This window comes from Phoenix dactylifera, chromosome 2 (assembly GCF_009389715.1).
Source record: "Phoenix dactylifera cultivar Barhee BC4 chromosome 2, palm_55x_up_171113_PBpolish2nd_filt_p, whole genome shotgun sequence".
Classification (NCBI taxonomy): domain Eukaryota; kingdom Viridiplantae; phylum Streptophyta; class Magnoliopsida; order Arecales; family Arecaceae; genus Phoenix; species Phoenix dactylifera.
In genome coordinates, this window is record NC_052393.1 from 23,816,465 (window position 1) to 23,836,258 (window position 19,794).

The 19,794-nt window shown below is 49.8% G+C and overlaps 1 pseudogene; it reads right to left on the minus strand.

The window, feature by feature from the left end:
* Positions 1–6,375: 6,375 nt before the first annotated feature.
* LOC120110009 lies at positions 6,376–14,421 on the minus strand (annotated as a pseudogene).
* Between the last annotated feature and the right edge of the window lie 5,373 nt (positions 14,422–19,794).

A 19,794-nucleotide genomic window follows, 5' to 3' on the forward strand; every position in this document is an offset into this window, starting at 1 on the left:
AGGGAGTCGGTGAAGTCCGAGGGGACCAAATGGTGGCAAGGCGATGCTACCTAGCGACCCACGAGGCAAGACGACCAGCCGAGGTGCCTGCCCCAACGACTGACCAGCCCTCAACTGAAGTTATGGAGGCACGGGTCAACCCCCAGAAAGAGCGGATAGAGCCTGATGAGTTGTTAATTCAAGTTCCCTTACGAGAGAACTTTTCCGAGCTAACCGTGCAGGTCGGCTCTGGCCTTGGCGAACACGAGAGGAGTCGCCTCGTCAACTTCCTATGGGACAATATGGATGTCTTCGCATGGTCGCCTGCAAACATGCCGGGGATAGATCCGGAGGTCATGGTCCACCGACTTCAGGTGAAGCCGACCTGCAAGCCCGTGCGACAAAAGAAGCGAGGCGCCGCCCCTGAACGACAACGAGCAGCAGCCGAGGAGGTCGGCAAGCTCCTTGAAGCCGGCTTCATTCGGGAGATATCCTACCCGAAATGGCTCGCCAATGTGGTCCTCGTCAAGAAAGCTAGCGGGAAGTGGCGTATGTGCGTGGACTACACCGACCTGAATAAAGCCTGCCCGAAGGATAGCTTTCCACTTTCCAGCATCGACCAGCTCGTGGACTCCACCTCGGGTCACGAGCTGCTGGCATTCATGGACGCCTTTTTCGGATACAACCAGATCCGCATGGCGCCAGAAGATGAGGAAAAGACAGCCTTCATCACCGACGGGGGAACCTACTGCTACAAAGTGATGCCGTTCGGTCTAAAAAATGCCGGGACAACTTATCAAAGGCTGGTCAGCCGGATCTTCAAAAACCAAATAGGCCGAAACATGGAGGTCTACGTGGATGACATGCTGGTGAAAAGCAAGGCGGCGCAAGACCACATAGCCGACCTCAATGAAGCATTCTCCACGCTCCGAAAGTACCAGATGAAACTCAACCCAGCTAAATGTGCATTCGGGGTCACCTCCGGCAAATTCCTCGGCTTCATCATTACACAACGAGGAATTGAGGCCAATCCAGAGAAGATCCGAGCCCTCCAAGGGATGACGCCTCCCAGGACGGTCAAGGAGGTACAGCGGCTCACGGGCCGAGTGGCAGCCCTCGGGAGATTTATCTCCCGCTCGGCCGAGCGCTGCCTTCCATTCTTTGCAGCCCTCAAGAAGCCGAAAAACTTTTTGTGGTCGGACGAGTGCCAGCAATCTTTTGAAGAGCTCAGGCACCTGCTGGCTTCCCCTCCCCTGCTCACGAAGCCTCAACAGGGTAAGCTCCTCTACTTGTATCTAGCTGTTTCCCCTGTAGCAGTAAGCTCGGTCCTGGTCCGAGAGGAGGGGAAACTTTAGAAACCAGTGTATTACACCAGCCGGGTCTTAAGGGACGCTGAGACCCGATACTCCAAGCTTGAGAAGACCGCCTATGCTTTGGTCATCTCGGCTCGGAGGCTCCGACCCTACTTCCAAGCTCATACAGTGGCTGTGCTGACTGACCAGCCGGTCAAGCAGATCCTGCAGAGATCAGATCGTGCGGGTCGGATCACTAAATGGGCCATTGAGCTCGGGGAATTCGACATCGAGTACCGGCCCAGACCGGCGATCAAAGCACAAGCACTCGCAGACTTTATAGTCGAGTGCACCATACCGGATAAGGTCGAGCCTGAACCTGAGCCACCACTGGAGCAGACCCCGAGTTTGACATGGACTCTACATGTCGATGGCTCTTCAAGCTCGGGGGGTAGCGGAGCAGGATTTATTCTCACCATCCCGGAGGGGGTGGTCGCCGAGCATGCCCTGCGCCTCGAGTTTTCTGTTTCCAATAACATGGCAGAGTATGAAGCGCTCGTCGCCGGGCTTAAGCTAGCCAAAGAGCTAGGAGTGAAGGACTTGAAGGCCTTCAGTGATTCTCAGCTCGTCGTCAACTAAATTGTGGGCGACTTCGAAGCCAGAGACCCGACCATGCAGCAGTATCTCCAGAAGGTACGGGATCTCGCCTCGACCTTGGACTCTTTCCACATTCAACATATTGCCAGGTCGGAGAATCTCAGGGCCGACCAGCTATCAAAGCTGGCGTCCTCTCGCATGAGCGAGCTTCCCAAAGAGGCAGTACTGGAATATCTCCAAAAGCCCAGCACAGACGAGCCCGAGCAAACCCTCTGCACCGAGCTCGAGCCAAGCTGGATGGATGAACTCATCAGCTATCTGCAAGACGAAACCCTCCCCGCTGATGAACGAGAGGCTCGCCGAATCAAGCGCCTCGCCACCCGGTACATACTATACGAGGGAAAGCTCTATCGGAGATCCTTCACCTCTCCTCTCCTCAGATGCCTTCGCCCAACGGAAGCTAATTATGCCCTGCGCGAAGTCCACGAAGGGATTTGTGGAAACCATCTGGGAGGGGCGAGCATTGGCCCATAAAATTCTGCGCCAAGGATATTATTGGCCGACACTCCAGAAGGATGCTATGGATTTCGTCCAAAGATGTGACCGGTGCCAAAGAAACGCCAATGTTCAGCGCCGGCCCTCGGCTCCTTTGACTTCTATCAGCTCCCCTTGGCCCTTTGCCCAGTGGGGAATTGACATTCTAGGGCCATTTCCACTGGCCACCGGGCAAAGGAAGTTCCTGGTCGTCTCCATCGACTACTTCACAAAGTGGGTAGAAGCCGAGCCCCTCGCCCGGATCACCGAGCAGAAGATGCGGGATTTCGTCTGGAAGTCCATCATTTGCAGATTCGGACTTCCCCGCATCCTTATCTCTGACAACGGTCGCCAGTTCGACAACATCCATTTCAGAGAGTTCTGCTCCGAGCTTGGCATTGACCATCGCTTCACCTCGGTCGCGCACCCTCAAACGAACGGAGAAACCGAGGTAACAAATCGTACTATTTTGCAGGGTCTCAAAACCAGGCTCGACAAATCCAAAGGACAATGGGTCGAAGACCTATACAATGTCCTGTGGGCTTACCGGACTACGTTCCGCGTCCCCACCGGCGAGACTCCCTTCAACCTAACATATGGGACGGAGGCCGTCATTCCACTAGAGATTGGGCTCCCCTCTCCAAGAGTCGAGCACCACGATGCCAGCTCCAACTCTTCGCAGCTCAGAGGCAACCTCGACCTGATCGAGGAAACAAGGGAGGTCGCCCGAGTGCGTATGGCGAAGTACCAGCAAAAGACAGCTCAGTACTACAACGCCAGGGTCAAAGTCAAATCTTTCAGACCAGGGGACCTTGTCCTAAGAAGAGCTGAAACCTCCCGACCAACTGAGCGAGGGAAGCTGGCCCCGAATTGGGAAGGACCATACCGAGTCACGCGCATTCGCCGACCCGGAACTTATCAATTGGAGTCTCTAGATGGGACTCCCATTCCGCGGAGCTGGAGCTCTGAAAATCTCCGCGTGTACCACCAGTAGAACCCTAAGGGGTTCCCCATTATTCAACCATTGAATTTCATTCTATGAATTTCATTTCACAATAAACTGATGGTTTGCGAACTTATTCCGAGCTCACCAATTTTCCTGATTATCTCATGGCATCAGGTTTATTCTTCTTCCCTGACCACGGTTGGGATGCCCCGATGCCTCGGGATGATGGAGTACCTGCGTGGACTCCCTGAAGATGTCCGTGAGTTCGTGGTGCGCTCTCCATCAACCAACGAGCTCGGCTCGTTCTCCTACCCTGGCCACGGTCAGAATGCCCCGAGACGTCGGGATGCCCCGGTTACCGGAAAGCTCGAGACGTCGAGATATGAGTAGCGGTCCTCTCTGACCGGACGAGCTCGGCTCGTGCTCCATCTATTGAGTAGCGGTCCTCTCTGACCGGACGGGCTCGGCTCGTGCTCCATCGATTACTGAGTAGCGGTCCTCTCTGACCGGACGAGCTCGGCTCGTGCTCCATCTATTGAGTAGCGGTCCTCTCTGACCGGACGGGCTCGGCTCGTGCTCCATCGATTACTGAGTAGCGGTCCTCTCTGACCGGACGGGCTCGGCTTGTGCTCCATCGATTACTGAGTAGCGGTCCTCTCTGACCGGACGAGCTCGGCTCGTGCTCCATCGATTACTGAGTAGCGGTCCTCTCTGACCGGACGAGCTCGGCTCGTGCTCCATCTATTGAGTAGCGGTCCTCTCTGACCGGACGGGCTCGGCTCGTGCTCCATCGATTACTGAGTAGCGGTCCTCTCTGACCGGACGAGCTCGGCTCGTGCTCCATCTATTGAGTAGCGGTCCTCTCTGACCGGACGGGCTCGGCTCGTGCTCCATCGATTACTGAGTAGCGGTCCTCTCTGACCGGACGAGCTCGGCTCGTGCTCCATCTATTGAGTAGCGGTCCTCTCTGACCGGACGAGCTCGGCTCGTGCTCCATCTATTGAGTAGCGGTCCTCTCTGACCGGACGAGCTCAGCTTGTGCTCCATCTACTGAGTAACGGTCCTCTCTGACCAGACGAGCTCGGCTCGTGCTCCATCGATTATTGAGTAGCGGTCCTCTCTGACCGGACGAGCTCGGCTCGTGCTCCATCGACTATTGAGTAGCGGTCCTCTCTGACCGGACGAGCTCGGCTTGTGCTCCTACCCCGACCTCGGCCGGGATGCCTCGAGACGTCGAGATGCCCCGGTTCATCGGGATGCCCCGATACGTTGGGATGTGGTCTTTATTGGCCAAACGAGCTCGGCTCGTTCTCTACCAGCTTCAGCCAACGAGCTCGGCTCGTTCTCCATCGCCGGATTTCTCTGCCGACGTCCTCAAAGAACGGAGTCCGAGCAGAGAAGCGTCTTTAGTCGCCTCGGCGCAAAGACGCACACGGTACAAGGTACCCATTTACTTAACGTTAATGTCTCTATATTGTCTATTCTATTCTTAGATTTCTCTGCCGACATCCTCAAAGAACGGAGTCCGAGCAGAGAAGCGTCTTTAGTCGCCTCGGCGCCAGGACGCACACGGTACAAAGTACCCATTTGCTTAATGTTTCTACATTAATGTCTATATTGTCTATTCTATTCTTGGATTTCTCTGCCGACATCCTCAAAGAACGGAGTCCGAGCAGAGAAGCGTCTTTAGTCACCTCGGCGCAAGGACGCACACGGTACAAGGTACCCATTTACTTAACGTTAATGTCTCTATATTGTCTATTCTATTCTTGGATTTCTCTGCCGACATCCTCAAAGAACGGAGTCCGAGCAGAGAAGCGTCTTTAGTCGCCTCGGCGCCAGGACGCACACGGTACAAGATACCCATTTACTTAACGTTAATGTCTCTATATCCATTCTATTCTTGGATTTCTCTGCCGACATCCTCAAAGAACGGAGTCCGAGCAGAGAAGCGTCTTTAGTCGCCTCGGCGCCAGGACGCACACGGTACAAGGTACCCATTTACTTAACGTTAATGTCTCTATATTGTCTATTCTATTCTTGGATTTCTCTGCCGACATCCTCAAAGAACGGAGTCCGAGCAGAGAAGCATCTTTAGTCGCCTCGGCGCCAGGACGCACACGGTACAAGGTACCCATTTACTTAACGTTAATGTCTCTATATCTATTCTATTCTTGGATTTCTCTGCCGACATCCTCAAAGAACGGAGTCTGAGCAGAGAAGCGTCTTTAGTCGCCTCGGCGCCAGGACGCACACGGTACAAGGTACCCATTTACTTAACGTTAATGTCTCTATATCTATTCTATTCTTGGATTTCTCTGCCGACATCCCCAAAGAACGGAGTCCGAGCAGAGAAGTGTCTTCAGTCGCCTAGGCGCAAGGACGCACACGGTACAAGGTACTCATTTATTTAATGTCTCTACATTATCTATTCTGTTCTTGGATTTTTCTCTGCCGATGTCCTCAAAGAATGGACACCGAGCAGAGGAGCGTCTTCAATCGCCTCGACGAAGGAGTGCTCATGACACCAGCACATTATTATACTAAGTCCGGTGAATTTCCGTCACGAGCTGACGAGCATTCGACCCATTCGTTGGAAACGAATCTGGTCCGCCCCGGCAACGCGAGGATCGAAGTTCACTAACTTCGCAAAAATTTTAAGTCCTAGAGACCGCCTTAGGGCTCGGTCGAATTCTGGACTGAGCTCGGGAAGACTCTCCGAGCCCAAATCCTTGGTATAAGCACAAGCGTTGCTATACCACTGGTTGAAGGACCGAGCAATGGAGCTCGGCAAACCAAACTTAAACTCAAACCCTGTGGCGGGTAAAGCTCAGGCCCTAGAGCCCATATCCTCGGAACCTAAAACAGATCCGAGCAGAGAAACTTGGACTACGATAGACGAGTTTCCAGGAAAAAAAAATGTATATTCATTTCAAAAAGGCCCGTAGGCTAAGTACAAAATTCGGGTTCGGCCCTTACAAGTACGGGAGGCCATCCCGACTTTACAAAACAAAACAAAATTACACTCTAAGGCCCGAGCCCGACCACTTCGGCTTCGGCAGTGTCGGGAGTGGCGGGCTCAGCAGTCGGGACCTCCTCGGCCTCGGCAGCGATGGGAGTAGCCTCGGGGGCGGCTTCGGTCGCCTCGGCCTCCGGAGCATCCGCCTCCGCATCTGGCCTTTCGACCTCTGCTCCCGGTTGGAGCAAGTTCACGTCAAAATCCGGGAGGAGCCGCCGCAATTGATTGCGGAAATTCCGGAAGCCCTGGATCAGCCCATTCACGCCCTCCTCTTTCAGGAGGTCGCGGAACTCCTCCGACTCGTGAAAGAGCGCCACCGCGCTCTGAGCTTGCTCCCGAGCCTCGAGCTCCCGAGCCTCGTGGTAGGTGGCCTTCTTCTCGAGGGTTTTTATTTTCCGCTCGAGCTTCGAATGTCGGAGGCGGGCATTCTCCACCTCCTGCTCGCGGGAGGCCAGCGCCTGCTCGACTTCGGCCAATCGAGCCTCAGCAGCGCGCAGCTCGGACCTCGCCAACGCATGCGCGCCCTTTTTCTCATCGAGCTCGGCGGTAAGAGCTCGAATTCTTCCCTCGGATGCTCCGACCTTTTCTTGGAGCACCTGTCGTTCGGCCTCAGAGGCCTGGTACTTCGCTTCGGAGGCCTGGTACTTCACCTCGGCGGCCGTGTACCTCGTCTGGGCCTCGTCATACCCGCGCTGGCACCTCCGGGCCTTCTCCCGGTATTCTTGTACTAGGTGCATCAGCATCTCCGTCTCGTGCAAATGCTGTAAAAGAGACGAAAAGAAAAACATAAGGCGCCACTAGTAGAAAATCTATACAGATTACACAGGTGGAGAATTTTACTTACCCGGACGGCGTTGCAGCGGGTAAAGTCCATGAAAGCATTATAGCTCATGGACTGCATCATGGCCCGGTCGGCTGGGAGCAGCACGACCCGGAATATCTCAAGCGCTACTCGAGGGTTTTCGAGGGCTGAATCACCCTCGAACACCGACCAGGTGGGTGCAAGGGGCACCCGTTCCACCGAGCCCGATGGGCCCGGGAGGCCAGCATCGGCTGGCCTAGGCGGAGCCGACCCCGAGGCTCCCTGACTGCTCCCCGGCTCGGAGCTAGGGGGCTGGGGTCGCACAAGCGGCCGATCTGACCGCCGCACAACTATGGCGGGGCGTGCAAGCACGGGACCCGCAGAACTCCTCCCCTGGTCGGCAACTGAAGCGTCCTGCCGACCAGGAATCTGCGTCAAGGGCGCCAGGCATGGGGGCGCCATCGAGGCTCCTCTGGAGCCCGAGCCCCCGGAATCCGCGCCCTCCCTCCGACCAGCTTCGGGGCGCGCAGGCTGAGAAGGACCCGCCTCGGAGTGAGCGGGGCGAGAAGGACCCGTCTCGGAGTGAGCGGGGCGAGAAGGACCCGCCTCGGCCACTGCTGCCGCCGGAGGCGCCGGGGTCGCCGGGGTCGCCGAGACCTTCTGCTTCTTCCTCGGCTCGGTGGGCTCGCCCGAGAGCTCGGCTGCCCTCTTTTGAAAGCGGGCGTAGAGGACTTCGCTTTTCGTCACCATCTTTGCGATATCTGCAAAGGCAAAAAGGATTAGAACATTAGAACAGTAAGGAAATAAATACACCTTGAAATTACTCTTACCATGGGGACGCGCCGAGCTCAAGCCCACGTTTACCAAAGCGTCCTCACATATGAGGCCGTTCAGTAAGATGCCGTCCCCGAGGCTGCGGATGGCGTCGAAGATCTCCTGCTCACGCGGAGAAAGTCTGGGGGGTTTGTTGATGGACTTAAGCTGAGCCGGTCCCCACCTGGGGTCAAACCCCCAGGACAGTGCAGAACCAAGGAAGAAGAATTTCCCCTTCCAGCCATGAATGGATGAGGGGGCACCATGAAAAAGTGGCCGACCCACCCGAAGGGCGATATACAGCCACTCTCCGTCTCCCGGATTCGACTTAAAAATAAAAAGTCGCCGGAAGACGTTGACAGAAGTCGGAATCCCCTGCAGTAAACACAGGGATAGAAAACCGACCACCGTCCTCCAGGCGTTCGGAGTGAGTTGCGCCGGAACCAACTGGCACACCGTTAGCAACTCATTCACGAAGCCGTGAAGAGGAAATCGGAGGCCGGCCCAGAGCGATCCCAGATGCACTCCGATCCGGCCTACCGGAGGATCGGTTATCCGGTCCCTCCGCCTGGCGGGCTCCAAACGGAACCCGTGAAGAGGGAAGAACCACTCTTCGGTCATCTCGACCTCCAGGACGCTCATGGTGGACTCAACTTCGCTAGGGAGAGAACCCATTGCAAGCGAGAAAAAGAAATCAAAAAGAAGAGGGACCTGAGGGAAATGCCGGAGAGAAGGAACTTCGGTCTGAGGAAGACTGGAAGGAAAGCTGGAAGCAGAAGGCAATAGAAAGAGGACAAGGGGCCAGGGGAGAGTTTAAATAGACCTCCCCAACGGCCCAGATCAGCGAGAAAAATGCTGTATCCTGTTTAGATGGCGACGCGTGTCGGTCCAAAAGACAGAACGACGCATTTAATTAGGGCTAGCGCTTCGGACGCCGAAGCGCCCCATCGGATCGTGCGGCCCCATCATGAGCCCACGACGAGAGGACGCTTCGCAAAAAGTGTCCCAATAATGAGACTCTTCGGGAAAAGAGAGACGCCGCCTATTAAAGGCACCTCAAAGCGCTCGATAATTCAAAACGCGCAACAAATTAAAATTTTCGGAATCCGTAATGCCCCAACTAAAGCTACTTCCCACGCTCCAGCTGGTAGCCAACTGGAACTCGGAAGTCGGGGGTAGTGTTGGGGGAAAAACCCCAAGTCATACCGCCGCGGAGGCGCTCGGCTAGAGAGCGTCGACCGGAAAGGCGCTCGGCCAAAGAGCGCCGACCAGGAGGATGCTCGGCCAAAGAATGCCGACCAGGAAGACGCTCGACTAAAGGGCGCCGACCAGAGAGAGCGCCAAGAGGCGCCCAATCAAAATAACCAAGTAGAGATGCTCGGATAGGAACAGCCGACCAGCGGACGCCGACCAGAGAAGCGCTCAACTAGAAAGCGCTGACTAGAGACAGCGCCAAATAGAGGCGCTCGGCTAGAAGGTGTTCGCCCAAAGGGCGCCGACCAGGAGTACTCGAAGCAACCCCGCCACAGGGCGCCCCTATGGGCGACCGGCTCGGCTCGGCACCCTTGCCGAGCCGATGCCCTCACTAATACTCCTCCCCGCCTAACTTTCTCGAAAGGCCTGGCGGCTATACACGCGACTCTACTACAACCTGCCACTATCTCCAAGCCATCAAGGCATAAGATCTCCGCAGGTATTCGGCACGACCTGCCATTAATGCATGAGACTCCCTCAAGTCTCCGATGCACTCAGTCATTTAATGAGCACGGCCCAAGACGATCTTCGGATCACTGAACCATCAGAGCGTATGGCTCTCCCTGACCGCCGGTTCATTCGGTAATAAATGCACTTACCATCCACGGACCCCAGGCCCACCACGGCCGGCGGTTCAACCACTCCAACAGGTCCGATCGACCGTGACAACTCCCTGATTCCGGTCCGATTCGGTCCCGTTCTCCACTACACCATTAATGGGCCAAATCGTGCCCAATTATTACAAAAGAGGACAAACCTCCTGTCACCTCTCAGGTAACAAAAATACTTCTATAAAAGAAAATCTGGGGGGAAAAGGAGAGGGGGGCCCGGGACAGAACCCTCCTGGACCGGGTAAAAAGAAGCAAACAGCACAGACACAATGCTCTCCTGCTTGCTCTCTCCACATACTCCCCCCTCTGACTTAAGCATCGGAGGGCCGGCGCCGGGGAGCCCGGCCACCGGCTTTTTTGCAGGACAGGACAGGACTGGACGCACCACCCCTCTTTGCTCTCTTCCACTCTCCAGCGGAGGACGCGGCCGGCCGGCGCCCCGCCGTCTGCCCTCTCAGGCGCCGAAGCTCCTCCTTTTCCGGCTTCGCGGCGGCCTCCGGGTCCAATTTCCAGCAACATACATGACAAAGGATCACTTAAAAGGATCCCATTCTCGTCTCCCTCTGAACTCAGTTGTCTCAACAAGCTATCCTCCCTTTGCCCCTTCGCATAGGGAGATCTCATGGCTTCAACCAATACTTCCATTCCTCTTGTTTATGCCATCTGGATCGCGTTCCTCCTTTTCTGTGGATCCGTGCAACTATGCCTCTGTTTCAGTGAAAATAGTTCCGGGTCAGGGAGGCTGCATAGAGAGGGAAAGGAAGGCTCTTCTTAGCATACGAAAGGGCATCTATAATGCCCACAGATGACTCTCTTGGAATGGAAAAGACCGCTGCAGATGGAGAGGAATTCGATGCGACACCATGACCGGACATGTCGTAAAGCTTGACCTCCACTACCCTTACCCATATGACGGACGTCGTCCTGATAAAAGTGAGGTAAGTCCTTCACTACTTCACTTGAGACATCTGAATTATTTGGATTTGAGCATGAACAATTTTAGTGGTGCCCCAATCCCTGAACTTCATTGGATCTCTTGCCAAGTTGGAGTATCTAATCCTCTCTAATGCTGGGTTTGGTGGAACAATCCCTCACCAACTCGGGAACCTCTCAAACTTGCTCTATCTTGATCTCGCTTCAAACCTTCAGTACTCTTGGGATGTTGACAATCTTGGCTGGTTACCATCGATCCGTTTCCTGCAGCATCTTGACATGAGTAATGTCAACCTCTCAAAAGCATCCAACTGGATTCATGTGATCAATATGCTCCCTTCTCTTTCTGTCTTGCGTCTGTTTCGTGCTACTCTTCCTAGCCTTCCCTCTACACTACCCCATGTTAATTTGCAACAGAACAATCTTAGCCGTCCTTTGCCCAATCAGATTGGAGCACTCCAAAGTTTGGGCTATCTTGATCTTGGTTTAAATTTATTGGATGGTTCAATTCCTGCATCACTGGGGAAGTTATCTGCCCTTTATTATCTGAATCTCGCAGCAAATTCCTTGGCAGGTGCACTGACTGAAGCCCACTTCGCCAACCTCACAAGCTTATCAAGTTTGGATCTGTCTTATAACTTATTGTCAGTAAATGTGAGTCAAGATTGGCTTCCTCCATTTAAATTACGCTAGCTACATCATCATGACGTCTTGTCCACTAGGGCCCAAATTCCCTCCATGGCTTCGGAACCAGACTGATTTGACTTTGCTGGACCTATCTAGTGCAGAAATATTAGAAAATTTCCTTGATTGGTTTTCGGTAGAGATGGGCACTGGGCCGGGCCGCCCATGGCCCGGCACAGCCCGGCACGAAGCGGGCCGTGCCATGCTACAGTAATGGGTCGTGCCTAGCACGGCCCATAAAAGGGGGCCGGGCTGGGTTCCCACTTTCTGGCCCGCGGGCCGAGCCCGGCACGGCCCATAAGGGCCTGGGCTGGCACGCCCGCGGGCCAAGCACGGCACGGCCCGTCTACCGGGATGAGGTAGTTCTTCGCCGGCAGCCGGAGCTCCCGCCCTTTCGGAAAGTGGAACGCCACAGTCGGCACCTCCACGCTGCTCCGTGACGAGAGGTCGTAGCACGTGTCGAACAGCGACATCCCCTCCGCCGATGGCAGCCCCGACGTCTCCCACCGGAACGCGTCCCGCAGCGCCCCGTACGCCTCCGCCTAGAGCCGCGTCACCGCCGTCCCGGAGTCCACGATCACACCGCCGCTCCCGCTCTCGTCCATGGCGAACGACGACGGCGGGATCGACAGCATTTTCCCACCGACGCTGATGCCGGAGAGACCCACGTAGTAGAAGGTATCCAGCTTCCGGTTGTGGAGGAGCGGCGCGGCCACTGCCGGGCGGAGGCGGCGCCGCCGCCGCCGAGCTCGAGGGTCGAGCTCGCCGGGGAGTCGCGGTCGGCGAGGCAGTAGGAGAAGGAACGGGCAGAGATCTGGGAGGGGAACGAGAGGGGCCCGCCGCCAAGGGCGAGGAGCCCCGCGGCGCCGACGAAGAGGGCCTCGTTGTCGTGGCCACAGCCAAGGGCGACGCCGGCGACAGGGGCGGAGTTGCCGAGGGTCACCGTCTCCGTCGCGAAATCCCCGACGGTGTAGGACCCGTCGCCGTAGGAGACCTAGTAGAGGCACGATGAGCCTCCTTTGCTGCCGGAGGAGTTGCGGCAGGCGGAGACGTCGAGGGCGCGGCAACGGGGCGAGTCGCAAGGGAGGGGGGTGTAGGAGGAGGAAGCGGAGGGGTCGAAGACGGGGTCAGATTGTTGGTAGCAATCGGCGCAGGGCCAGGCACGGCCCCGTCTCGTGCCGTGCCGGGCCACGGCCCGCCAATCCACGGGCCTAGGGCCGGGCCGGGGCTTCGCTTACGAAGCGGGCCGGGCCGGCACGACCCGTTTAGTCTGTGGCCCGGTGGGCCTGGCCGGGCCGGCCCGGCACGGCCCGATGCCCATGACTAGTTTTCGGACATGCGTTTGCCTATGTACTTTCTTAATGTTTATCATAATCATATGAAAGAAAAGCCACCTAGCTTTGAACTGTTAATCAAAATAATAACATGCTAAGATTTAGAATCACAACAATAGTGTATTCAAGTTTGAAAGATATACATGCGGAAGACATATTAAAATATGATTTTTCAATCATCCTGGAGTAATAGCGGCTGGATCTTCCCTTCCTTGCTCCTCACAAAAGATAGCCGTCAATAGGGCAAGCTATCAACCATATGGAGAAGAGAGGGAGACCTAGCCTTTGTATAGGAAACATAGAGGAGCCTTCCCATTAAAGGCTCTAAAATCCTAATTGGGTTTCCTGGCCTACATACCAAAATTACCACAATAAATAGGACTCATCCTATACATCCAAGGTGCACCAAAGTCCATAAAACAAAATGATCACACATCCATATTGGGCTTAACCATAGTACCATTCTGAGCTATACATCTAACCCGTTTTATAAAACAAAAATACGCAATCAGTGTAAGCCCATATTTTGAAATTATTCTAACATTCTTCCACTTGGGCGAACACGGATTGTCATATTAATTTAAAAACTTTGTTTTGAAAACGATTCTCGGGTTAGACTACAAAAGTGGCCACACATATAGCTCAAATGATAATTACCTTGGATACATGATCCGGTCCAACAAGAACATCAACATTGAATATGAAAGTCGTTACACCATTTAATCAATGTAAGACCACTCCACAGCTACAAATGCGAACATCCTTATCGACATGGATCCCCATCCTCCAACCAATGTGGTAGTATGTAGTATGAACTTAGCACCAAAATGTGATCAAAGATATGCTAATTCATATCGGTCCTCATAAATGCTTCAAAAGAAGCCACATGTCTCAAAAGAGACTCACATCATGTCTTTATGCATTATATCTCGAGATCAAAATGATATCATAAAGACATATATGAAAGGCATGCTCAAATATAATTATAATTTCTGTGCACAAAATACAGAATTATAAATAGAGAGATAAATGTTATTATTATTGAAAGAGGCTATACCCGAAGCATATGGGTTGCCTACGTATCCCGTCAAAAGGGGATCAAGCCAAAATGGTAGTTTTTTTTTTACATAAATAACTCCCACTAGCCAAAAACATCAAAGGTTTCTACAATGCCCATATTAGCAATATGTGTTTTAAGAACTTTCGGTGCATGTCCCTTAGTCAATGGGTCTGCAATCATTGCCTCTGTATTTATATGTTCTATTTTGTCTGCCCTTCTTTAACTTTATCTATAACCACCAAGTACTTGATGTCTATATGCTTAGAGCCACCAAAACTCTTGTTATTATTTGAAAAGAACACCGCTGCACTATTATCACAGTAGATGGTAATTGGCCTCAAGATGGAATCAACAACTTTCAGTCCAGAAATAAAATTCCTCAACCAAATGGTTGTACTGTAGCTCCATAATATGCAACAAATTCAGCCTGCATAGTAGAAGAAGCCACTAGAGTTTGCTTACGCTTTTCCAAGAAATAGCACCACCAGCCATCATATATAACCTGAAGTTGACTTCAGATCATCTTGACATCTTGCAAAATCAGAATCTGAGTAGCCTACCATCTCAAGATTATCTGTACGTTGAAAGATAAGCATATAACCTTCAGTCTTTTTCAATATCTCATAACTTTCTTAGCTGCTTTCCAATGCTCTTGTTCTGGATTCGATTGAAATCTACTAAGGACGCTCACTGCATAAGCTATGTCAGGTCTAGTGCAAACTTGAGCATATATCAGGCTCCCTACAGCACTTGCATAGGGTATGTTCTTCAAAGATTCTCTTTCAAGTTCATTTCTTGGACACTGGGCTTTGCTAAACTTATCTCTTTTTACTATAGGTACATCACCGGGTGCACAGTTTTGCATATTGAATCTATCTAGGATGCGTCGTATGTATGTCTTCTGTGAAAGTCCCAACAAGCCACGGTCTCTATCAACGTTGTATCTCAATTCCAAGTATAAAAGAAGCTTCCCCAAGATCTTTCATTTCAAAATTAGCAAGATAACATTTTCTTTGTCTCATGAAGTAACCCTAGGTCACTGCTAGCAAATAAAATATCTACATACAATAAAAAAATGAATTTTTCTCCACTGATCTTGAGATAAATGCATTGGTCCACTATATTTTCAACAAACCAAGAGAAGTCACAACTTCATCAAATTTCAAATATCATTGTCAGGATGCTTGCTTGAGCCCATATATGGATTTGTTCAACTTATACACCAAATTTTTCTTTTTCTCTATGACAAAACCTTCAGGTTGCCTCATGTAAACTTCTTCATAGAGATCTCCATTTAAAAATGCTGTCTTAACATCCATTTGATGAAGCTTCAAATTATAGTGTGCTACAAGTGCCATGATAATTCTAAAGAAATCTTTGGATGAAACCGGTGAAAAGTCTCATTATAGTCAATGTCCTCTCGCTGAGTGAACCCTTTGGCAACGGGTCTAGCCCTTTGTCATTCAACATCCCTTTTTAAGTCTAACTTGGATTTATAACCCATTTGCAACCTATGGCCTTAACATGTGGTGGAAGTTCAACAAGTTTCCAACTCTATTTCTCTCATAGAAAGCATTTCATCTTCCATGGCATTCAGCCATTTATTTGAGTCAGGTCTTGTTAATGCTTCATTAAAAGAAACAGGATCAATATTATGCCCAATATTAAAATCACTCTCGAGTAAGTAGATAATATAGTCATTAGGCAATGCAGACCTTCTTTCCATTTATGATCTTCTAACCTGTGGTTCAAAAAACTAACTCAACCACTATTGGAGGAGGAACGTGAGGCTCTTCTTGATGCCTAGGTTCTTCATTAACTGTGGTATCAGCTGAAGAAATAACTCTTTCTTGTACAACGAAAATTGAAACCACAACTTGATTCGATTCTGCAAAAATATTTTTTAATACAGAACTCCCACTATCACCAACATCATTCTCCAGAAACTTTGTCGTAATAGACTCAACAATTCTGGTGCTACGATTAGGACAATAGAACTTATAGCCCTTTGATCTATCTAGATACCCAATAAAAAAATTAGGTATGGATTTGGGGTCTAATTTCTTTTTAGTAGGATTATATATTCTAACCTCAGCTGGTCAGCCCCAAACTCTAAAATGGGCTAAACTGGGTTTATAATTTGTCCACAATTCAAAAGGAGTTTTCTCAACAGCTTACTAGAAAACCCTGTTCAGAATGTATATGAAAGATTCCAATGCTTCACCCCATAAGAATTCTGGCAAATTTGTTCTACTCATCATACTCCTAACCATATCCTTCAGAGTTCGATTACGCCTTTCCAAAAAACCATTTTGCTCGGGTGTTCCTGGCATTGTGTATTAAAAAACTATCCTACATTCTTGTCAAAATCTCGCAAAATCACCCATGTTCTGATCGAACTCATCATACATACTATAGTATTCACCACAACGGTTAGATTTCACAATTTTAATACCCTTCCCGCATTGCTTTTCTATTTCCATTTTAAATATGTTGAATTTCTCAAGAGCGAGAAATTTATCATTAATCAAGTAAACATAACTATAATGCGAGAAATCATCATAAAGGTTATGAAGTATTTGTTCCCACATATAGTAGAAGGTAACGGTCTACTAATATCGGGGTGAATAAGATCCAAAAGACAATCGCTCCTAGTGGATCCCTTCCTTGTAGTTTTATTCAGCTTTTACCTTATGCAATCTATTCAAGTATCAAAAATCCGAAAAATTTAGAGAGGGCAGAATCTCAGCTTTCATCAATCTCTCCATTCGCTCCCTTGAAATGTTCCCTAAACATCTATGCCACAACATAGAGGATGATTTATGAATTAAAGCCATTTTCTTTCCAACTTTAGTAACACAAGAAACTTTATCAACTAGAGCCAAATTCAATCTGTACAAACCATTATATAAAACGTCATTTCCAACCATACGAGAATTATAAAATAATTCAATCATTTTATTATAAAATTTAAAAGAAAATCTAGATCAAGTTTTGACACAAATTAAATTCCGTCTCATCGTCATGATAGTGAGAGGAATTTTGGAAGCTTTGCTGGACCATGGCCAATGGAAAGACTTTGTTTCAGCTTTTTAATGGAAAGAACTATTCCATGCTTTTTCTGCTACTTGATTCGGATCAATTATCTTTCTGACTTTGGGCCAAATCTCGATCACATTTCTAGCCCGTGACGAGGCAAACCAATAATGTCACACTTAGAGCCTATGATGGACAAACCAGTAATGTCACACTTAGAGCTTGTGACGGGCAAACCAATAGTAACAAGACAGCCCAAAGTCAATGTTTATTTAATCAATTTCACATTAAGAGCATGATAGACAAGAAAAGGCTCTGTAATGGAAACTTTTAGGGCTTCCAATTTAGAACTTATGTGCAGCATTTTCATGATGTACTCCCTAACTCCACAAACACCATCATATTTCATATTCATAAATTTATCCATTAGGACCCCAGTCTCAGCCTTATCAGACTCAACAAATCGCTGTCCTATAGCATCCAAAAAATTCTTAACATTATCGTGGTCCGGTATAGCACCCATAATGGAATCAGATATGGAACGCTTGATAATCTTCGAACATAGCCTGTTAGCTCTTTCCATTTGATATACTCAGCCTCGTATTCGATAGTGCTCTTATTTGTTGGTTTTGAAGGCTGCTCCTCCAAAGCAAAATCTAAACCTAAGAGACCCAGTGCTATTTCTATGTCTCGTTTCCATCTCACATAATTATTTCCAGTCAAGGTTTCAATAGCAAACAATTTGCTTGAAAAGGAAAGAGGCATTCAAACTGCGGAAACAATATATTTTATTTAATATCATCCAAATGTGATGCATGCAATCAATGGATGACAAGATATCTATCTACTCAACTTGGGCTATTAATTAGATAGTCCGTAATCAAACTTGAAAAACATATAAGTTTAATTACGGTAAGAGCCTCGTGCATCGTTGTAGAGTCACCTTTGGGCAAACAATACAACTGCTATAAGGTACTCTTAAGAACATATCATAAAGCCGATTAACAAAATCACATCAACTTTCGAAACACCATCACCTTTGGGCAGAAGGATGATTCTAGGCTAATGCAATTCCATTAATCACTTCATGTCATTTTTCAAATCATCATATACAATAACACCTTCGGACAAGATATTGCATTCAATGATCTGGCAAAATGCAATGCTACCCTTTTTTTTGAGAAAATCAGATAAATATCAGTGAGTGTGCCACTTTGGTGGCTACCACCGCACTTCAATTTCAAATTATTCTCTTAAATGGGAAATAAGGATAGTCTTTATGCCCAACAAAATTTCAATTACAAAAATAATGGTTTATGTGACAAAAATATAACTATCAAACATACTACAATCATAATCAAAATCAAATGTGATTGATCAAACAAAGATATTAATCATAAAATTCAAGGCATATATTGTAGCAAGATATGTCCAAAATTTGACACCTCATTAATTTAATACTTTAATAATTAATATGCATAGGGCCCTCATTCAAATTACACAGTATTTAAATAACATTAAATGAGTCACTAACTCTTAGCCCCAGCCCAAAATCCATTCTGGCCTATTAAATAAAACTGGGCTGGTTATATAAAGAGCGACCCATTCGGATTGGGCTTCACATAACCCAAACCCAATCAAAAGAAACCTAAACAATTTTCTCCCTAGATTCTTCCTCTAGCCGCCGCCTCCCTTATTTTTATTTTTTTATTTTTATTTATTTTTTTTTTGGAAGGCAGCGTGGCTGACGCCTGTTGTCGACACCATGCCGGCCACTGCAAGTGGCCGGCGACGCCCCCAGGCCAGCCGCAGCGCTAGAGGCGCGCGGCGACCGTGCGGTGGCCAAAAGCAACCCCGCCAGCCGCGGGACTGCGGCTCCCGACTGCGAGAGAAGGGGAGGCAAGGGCCTCTGCAGGAGAAAGAAAATAGAGGGTTCTTCTCCTCTTTTTTTTTTTGGGAAACCTGTGGCTGCCTAACATGGTAGCCACCATGCCGGCCACCACCCGTGGCCGGCGACCCTTATCCAAGGGCGCCGGCGACGCCACGAGGTGCACGGTCGGCTCGTGGAGTCCGCCGGGCTCGGCCGTGGGGTGGTCGGGCTCGAGGGATCCGGCATTCTCCCTATGGCGCGTCTGCCGGTGGCAGAAAAGCGGAAGCCACCTTGGCTTCCTTCCGCCGGCCTCGCACGACACAGAGGCGTCGGCCGGCGGCGAGGAAGATCTAATGCCATGCTCCTCATCTTCCCCTACGTTTTGCTCATCCTCCATGAATAGATCTAGAAGGGGGGATTAGAAAACAGCGAAGAAGATGAAGGAATAGGCCTGCGGGTTAAAAGGCATGAACAGTGAAATTCTTTCCTTTTTCCTTTTTTATTAATCCAAAAATCATATACAATCATATTTCATGCAAATCTAAAATAAAATAAAATTAGATATTTGATTATCAATGGGAGATCGATTTATGTAGAAGATCCCTTCACTAATGCATAAAATTAATCCATAAATTCAGATAAAATAATAATCGTATATGAAGGATTCTAATCCTAGCATGGAGGCTATGATACCAATTGTTAATCAAAATAATAACATGCTAGGATTTAGAATCACAACAATAGTGTATTCAAGTTTGAGAGATATACCTGCGGAAGACATATTAAAATACGATTCTTCAATCACCTGGAGTAATAGTGGCTAGATCTTTCCTTCCTTGCTCCTCACAAAAGATAGCCGTCAATGGGGCAAGCTATCAACCATATTGTAATGTCCGGCCCAATACAGATCGGGCCCCAATACTGTAGGGCCCAGTTGAAGGGATTGGCCAGCGTGAGGGGTTAACAGCCTTGCAGGCCAGGAAGAACAGAATACCATCTTCCCCGATGGCTGAAAAGACAGGACCACCAG